Source organism: Nematolebias whitei, chromosome 8 (genome assembly GCF_014905685.2).
Source record: "Nematolebias whitei isolate Nwh7 chromosome 8, NemWhi1, whole genome shotgun sequence".
In the NCBI taxonomy this organism is placed as follows: domain Eukaryota; kingdom Metazoa; phylum Chordata; class Actinopteri; order Cyprinodontiformes; family Rivulidae; genus Nematolebias; species Nematolebias whitei.
In genome coordinates this window covers 23,322,603-23,329,144 of record NC_056505.1, presented here as the reverse complement: position 1 = coordinate 23,329,144, position 6,542 = coordinate 23,322,603, and positions in this window count along the sequence as shown.

The window sequence follows — 6,542 nt, the reverse complement described above, 5'->3', positions numbered from 1 at the left end:
ATAATAATAATAATAATAATAATAATAATAATAATAATAATAATAATTATTATTATTATTATTATTTAGTGCCTAAATATTATGGCACTTTGTACAACAACTGCTATTTGTTTAATGATGAAGTTTCTATATGTGTTAAAATATGTTGGAGTCATTTTTGAGAATTTATGGGATTTATGTTTTTGTTTCACCTCCTTTTATCTGCAAATCAAACCATTGCATTGCTTTAAACAGTCAGAGTTAGTCTAATAACAAAGTTAAGTCAGGTCCTCTGGACAGATTCAAAAAATAAAAATAATTAAAAAATGTTTTTTGTTAATCGTTGAAACCTTGAAACATTGTGAAAAGTCTGAGTTATGCTTGCAGCTACTTTAACCTATGATGATGGACATGGTGACCCCAAACTTATAAGTATGCCTCTATTTGTGCTAAATTCAACAATAATTTATTTAAAATTATTATTATAATTATTGAATTATGTATTTTTTGTTGAACTTAAAGGGAGCCAGATAGTTGCAATCAGCAAACATCCAATTATTCTAATAGAAAATCAGAGCTCTGGCACTAAATCTCATGTTTAATTACAGAAATGTTGTTCCAAAACGATTTTAAATTACAAAAGTTGTTCACAAGCTAAAAATGTTTGATGCAAAAGCTCAGCAAATCTTTAACTATGTCAAAATGGTTTTAGTTTACTAACCATTTTGGAACACTTACCATAAAATAATCAAAAAGCAGCCAATTATTTACAATGCCAAACTTATGATGACTGTATATTTTACTATTAGAAAAAAAATGGTGTATGTAACAATATGACGTTCCCAACACTGACTGAATCATGGCAATCATATAAACAGAAAAGCATTGTGTCACTATAACTAGACAAAGTTCAACACGTGTTCTTTAAAGATCTAAAATGTAAAGAGCTAAAAGCAACTGACCTTCAGAAAGAGTATATAATTAATTCTAGTGGAAAGGGAGAACATAACAGATAACCATCACTGTGTAACTCCAGTGCCTTTATGGAGTGTGTTTCAGTTTGATTTTTTTTTTTTTTTTTTTACTTAAAGGGAGCCAGCTAGGTGCAATCAGCAAACATCCAATTATTATGATAGAAAATCAGAGCTCTGGCACTAAATCTTGCATCAATTAAAAAAATTAAATAATGATAATTATTATTATTATTGCAGGTTTAAGTATTGTTTAATTAGCCATTTCTATTTTAGCTCTTTGTTACAAACTCACCTGAAAGAGTTTAAAGCCTGGAACAGACATGATGACTGATGTTTAAACTTTCTTTAATTACCAATGCTGCTGCCTTCTGTTAAATAATTCTAATGTGGACAGATTGGTGTTTTAAAAGATGATTAGCTCATAAATGTCTGATACTGACTGTTGTATTCCATGAAGACTAGGTTCCTGAATTATTGTCAAGATAAGACATAATACAAAAGTGCACTAAAAGTTGAATAAATACAGAAAAAACAATAGAAATAATATATATGTGTGCAGCAATTTGACTTCACAATTTGCATCAGTTTAAAAGAAATAGGCCCTACTTTAGTTTGTTTATTTACCTCCACAGTGACATTTGGTCATATTCATACAGACTTTCTCTGTGCCAAATGTATAAGTGTCAAACTACAAAATGTTGTTGTGGTTTATTAAAATTCACAAAATGTACATTGTTTTTCTTATTCTTGTTTATTTATATAGTTCTAACCTAAAAAGCACATTTAGCACAATTCAGTATTTACATTTACAGGTGGTCTGAGGTTTTCTCCACAGGTTTTTATTGCAAATACAGAGCATCACGTCTCATATCTTCATATGGAAAATGAGGCATGGAATAGCAGGTGGTCCACCCCGTCAAATCATCGATGTTAGGATGATCTAAATGTCCTTGATCTGTCTCTGACTGTCCACTGACACCTGGTTGATAAATGTTGGCAACTTTCCAATCACCGATGTGGCTGGTTTTGGTCTGATGGGCACACACAGCTGATGGTCTCATTTCTTTGTGTTATTTCTCTTTTTTATAGGCTAGCATTTGACATTTTACAAAGGCTACTGTAAGGACTGATTTATTTATTTTTTGTTTCCTTTTTTGTCACATAAAAAAAACAAACTCTATTGTCAGATAATTGGCTAAAAAATGTAAAAACTGAAATCATATTGGAATTTAAAAAAAAAATGTGGAAGATCAAGCATATATGTACAGCGAACAACCTTTAAAAAAGGAAAATAAAAAAACGAGAATATTTCTAATGATAAAAAGACTAGAGAAGTGCTTATTTCTCTTTTGTTTCTCACACTGTTAAATCAACTTCATGCATTATTTAATAACCATATTCTTTCTTCTTCTTCTTCTTCTTCTTTCGGCTGCTCCCTTGTGCAGGGGTCCCCACAGCGAACTAAGTCCCACGAAGACTTGGCAATTATTTTTATGGATGTCCTTCCTGATGCAACCGCAGACCACTGAGCTACCACAGCCCTCTGTGTGGAGCAGAGAGCTGCTATAGGGCACCAGGGGTAGCATATGGTGGAGGTTAAGTGCTTTGCTCAAGGGCCCAGAGTGGGGCAAATGAGGGTAGAAGCAGGTGTGAGAGCTTGACCTATCCCAACCAACATTTTGATGTTGTCGGTCCAGCGACCTTCCAATCACAGGCTCGCATTCTCTACCCTTCTCTACCCCCATTTAACAGCCACGTTGTTTTGTGAAAATTATGCAATTTTACATTTTATTGCAGGAAGAGAAAAGTGTTCTGTTATGAAAGAGGTAAAAAATAATCACAAAGTGAATTTCAATAGAATTCCACCAAAAAAAAAAAAAAATCTCTTTGAGTTCCTAATTGAAGTCCACTTTGGGGATACATTAAAAAGAGCCTTTTGGATGACTGAAGAGGGAATAAAAATCTCTAATGCTTGCATCATTCCAACTAGCTATGTTTTTGATAAATTAAAGATTTTCTGCAATATTTCTGAGTGTTCTTTAAACACTTTAGTGCTATAAAAAGTGGAAAACATTCTGCAGGATATGACCTCAACGTGATAACTTATAACTAAGTGAAATGCGTGTGTGATGAACTTGTTCTGTGCTGCTATCACACTCAGCTGAGCATAATTCTGTTCAAAGTAAATGTCATCTTCAGCCTGTCAGCTGACACTGTAATTCAGACTGGTGGTGGTGTGGCTTTGACTTTGTCTGCTATGATGCTGGCAGCGAGCTGATTACTTACGAACATTCATCAGTGCGGGGGCATCACCTGGCCTGCTGCCACCTGTCTGCACTCTCATTGTCACCTCAATCTGTTAAAAGGCATTGAGGAATTGGGAATCATTCTAGGACCTGATGGCCATGACAAACAGTGTCATCAGACCCTTCTATAAATATTGATGTTATCACGGGCCCGTGGTATGAAGCTGGAGGCGCAGTCCAGAAATCCACCCTGCTTCACGTTGCCAGATTCATCCATCCTTGTTCTACAACAACTGCTGCTTTTGTGAACGGTCCTTATTTCTTGCTTTTGACCTTCAATGGATTACAAGAAAAACTGTTTTATTTGCACCATCTACCTCGATCCGCAACAGTTTAAGACTCTTTACATGGGAAAATGCGAAACATGCTGTCAACACAAATACTCATGACGTGCATTTAGTCATTTTTTATTTTTTTTGTAGCTCAAGAGAAAACAAACAAACAAAAAAAAATTCAACACATATATATAAGGCAGGGGTGCCCAAACTTTTTCCCTGAAAGGGCCAAATTTAAAATCTATCAGAAGATTTGGGTCAAATGCAATAATATAATACATGAAATGCAAATACATTTTTAGGTAAAGTCCATTTATTTATAATATAGTTATTTAACCTTCCATTCTGTATAAAGTGCATCACAGAACACAATATATAACAAATAAGTAATTTATAAGAAATTAAAGCAAATATTGAAATTTTGGCATTTCATTATAATTATATGTAGAGCAAAATGTAAAAAAATGCATCTCCAACAGCAACACAACCTAAGAGCAACAACAATATGAACATAAATAAACAGTCCCATATTTACGGTAGTCACTGGGCTGACTTTTCCATCTAACATTAAAGTCAATGGGTTGAATGACTGACACATTGATTCTTGAAAGGAAATTTTAATATAGTAACAAGGACTGCTTGGCGGGCCAACTGTGGCCCACAGTCCCCACTTTGGTCACCTCTGATCTAAGGCCTGCTTAGATCATTGCTCTTTACGTGTAATACAACTCACCACTTACATTTAACCTCACACTTCTCAAGAGCAAAGAGAATAATAGTAAAAACAACAACAATAACAACGTTTCATAAATCCAGTATGTGCAGTTTAGAAAAGAGGAATGTATATGTGGATATGTGGTGGGAGAGATTGAACTGTCAACCTTCTGATTGACAATTATCTGCTCCTCCCACTGAGCCTCAGGCACCCCACGCTTTGAGATAGTTTTATTAGGCGTTTTATGGGGCTCCTAGTGCTGTGATAACTCACATTCTCAGTTATGTCTTCCAACTCATGAACTGCACAATCCTTTACATGCATGTGCCAACTGGGCCCACGCTACACAAACCAGGAATTAAAGACCAGCTTGGCTGCTGATGTCTGCTCACAAATCAGTAAATGTTAGTAGAGTTCTTGTTCATAGACGTTAGATGAAAAATCTTTGACCACAAGTGGCAGGAATAGGGAAGACATTCAAGATATATTCTGGCGAGTACTACTTTTTAAACTACAAATGCAATGTTGTGACCTCGAATGCTAGTAGCTCAGAGTGGTCTGTGCCTACATTATTTTTGCGGGGTTGAAGCACATTCTTTGTTCATTTGTTGTTTTTTAATGTCTTAAAATCAATGTTTGAATATTGCGGTTCTCTGGTTGCTGCTTTTTTTGTTTTGTTTTGTTTAAACAACTTGTAATTTTACACCATATCTGGTTCTTTGGTTTGGAAATTTAGACAAAAAAAATTAGTTTTATTCATTGATGAAACACAAAATCATGTCAATATTGAATCTAAATTGCAAAATCAAACAAACATTTTACATATTTAGCAATTTTTCTTCAAAATAAACCAAACATGAAAACCAGACTGCCGTAACAGTCAAATACTGATTTAGAGATACAGACAAAAAGAGCTAAAACATTAAACAAGAAATGTGCTCCAACGCTGAAAAGACAATTGAAAGCTTTCAGCTTTAGCACCAACATGTACTATTCATATTTATGCACCAGTAACTCTTGTATAGTTTTGCTAATTGGTACCAGTTGTGGTAAAAAGTTAGCAGAAAACAGTAGCACAGAAAACGACTGGTTTTGTTTGGATCTTGACGGCTAAGCTAGACTTCATCTTTGATTTGTTGCGAATGCGCAGAAAGATTGTAATATTTGTGTGTTAGCATTAAGCATAAGTCCAGTCTGGGTGTCCCCGTGTGAACCATACATAATATTATATTTGATTATATGCATAATGACTATTTATGTGTATGGTGAGCTGAAATCACTTTAAACAGATATCCTGATGCGTGCTCAATAATCCAGGTAGAAAAATCTAAACGTCCAGAGGACCAGACAACTTTTTTAGACACTTTGAACAGACTGTATTTTCCCTATATTATGTTTTCTTTGTTTTAATAACTAAATCTTGTTTGCAGGTCTGCTGTATTAATTTAATTAATAATTGTCTGAATTGCCAGATTACACAGCATCGCTCTCTTTGTCCAGATTTGCAATGATCCTTCATAAGATGGAGGAGAGATAACGACTAGTGTTGATCGGTGAGGGTTTGTTTTGGCAGCGGTGCTCTTGAGCTGCAGGCATCTTGCATCATCATTCATGACAAGAGCAGTTGGTTTTGAGAAATGAGGATTCTCGTTTGTCTGGAAACGTACATTTCTGGCTTCACAAGGGGAGACAAACGTGCATTTCACCACTTATTCTTTCTTGACTTATGTGCAACTTATTCATCTGTTTTTCACAAATTTCTAAGGAAAAACTAGAAAACTGTGCAGCCGCCTTTAATTTTTTTACTCTACTGCTTATCTGTAAATATATGTCTCTTCATGTCCATTTTGGAGTTAGAAAGGGTCTATAGAGTGCAAATGGAACTTCTGCATGTTCATCGTAAATGCACACTCATGCATGGATGCTGCAAAGTGGAGACACGCACAGCCTTTAGCAAGGTCATGCAGCTAGCCCATAGCATGGACACAGTGGTTTGATTTGACATTAATCTTTAAAGTGGATTAAGGGGAAATTGCGAGGACCCGGAGCTGACCTAGTCCTCCTGGGATGACTAACCTCCGGCCTTGTCTATTCAGGGAAAGACCTCTCAAGCAACAAGCCTCCTTACTGAGATTTGTGTTCATGCAACATTGCTGTTCTTCCAGGGCACCGCTGATATTTTAATACTCTCCAGTGTCGCAAATGAGCTTTCAGTCTCTACCCTCAATCTCTTTGCAACTGCTGTTTTTCAGAAATAAAATGGACACTGATGATTGGATTCTACATTAAACCT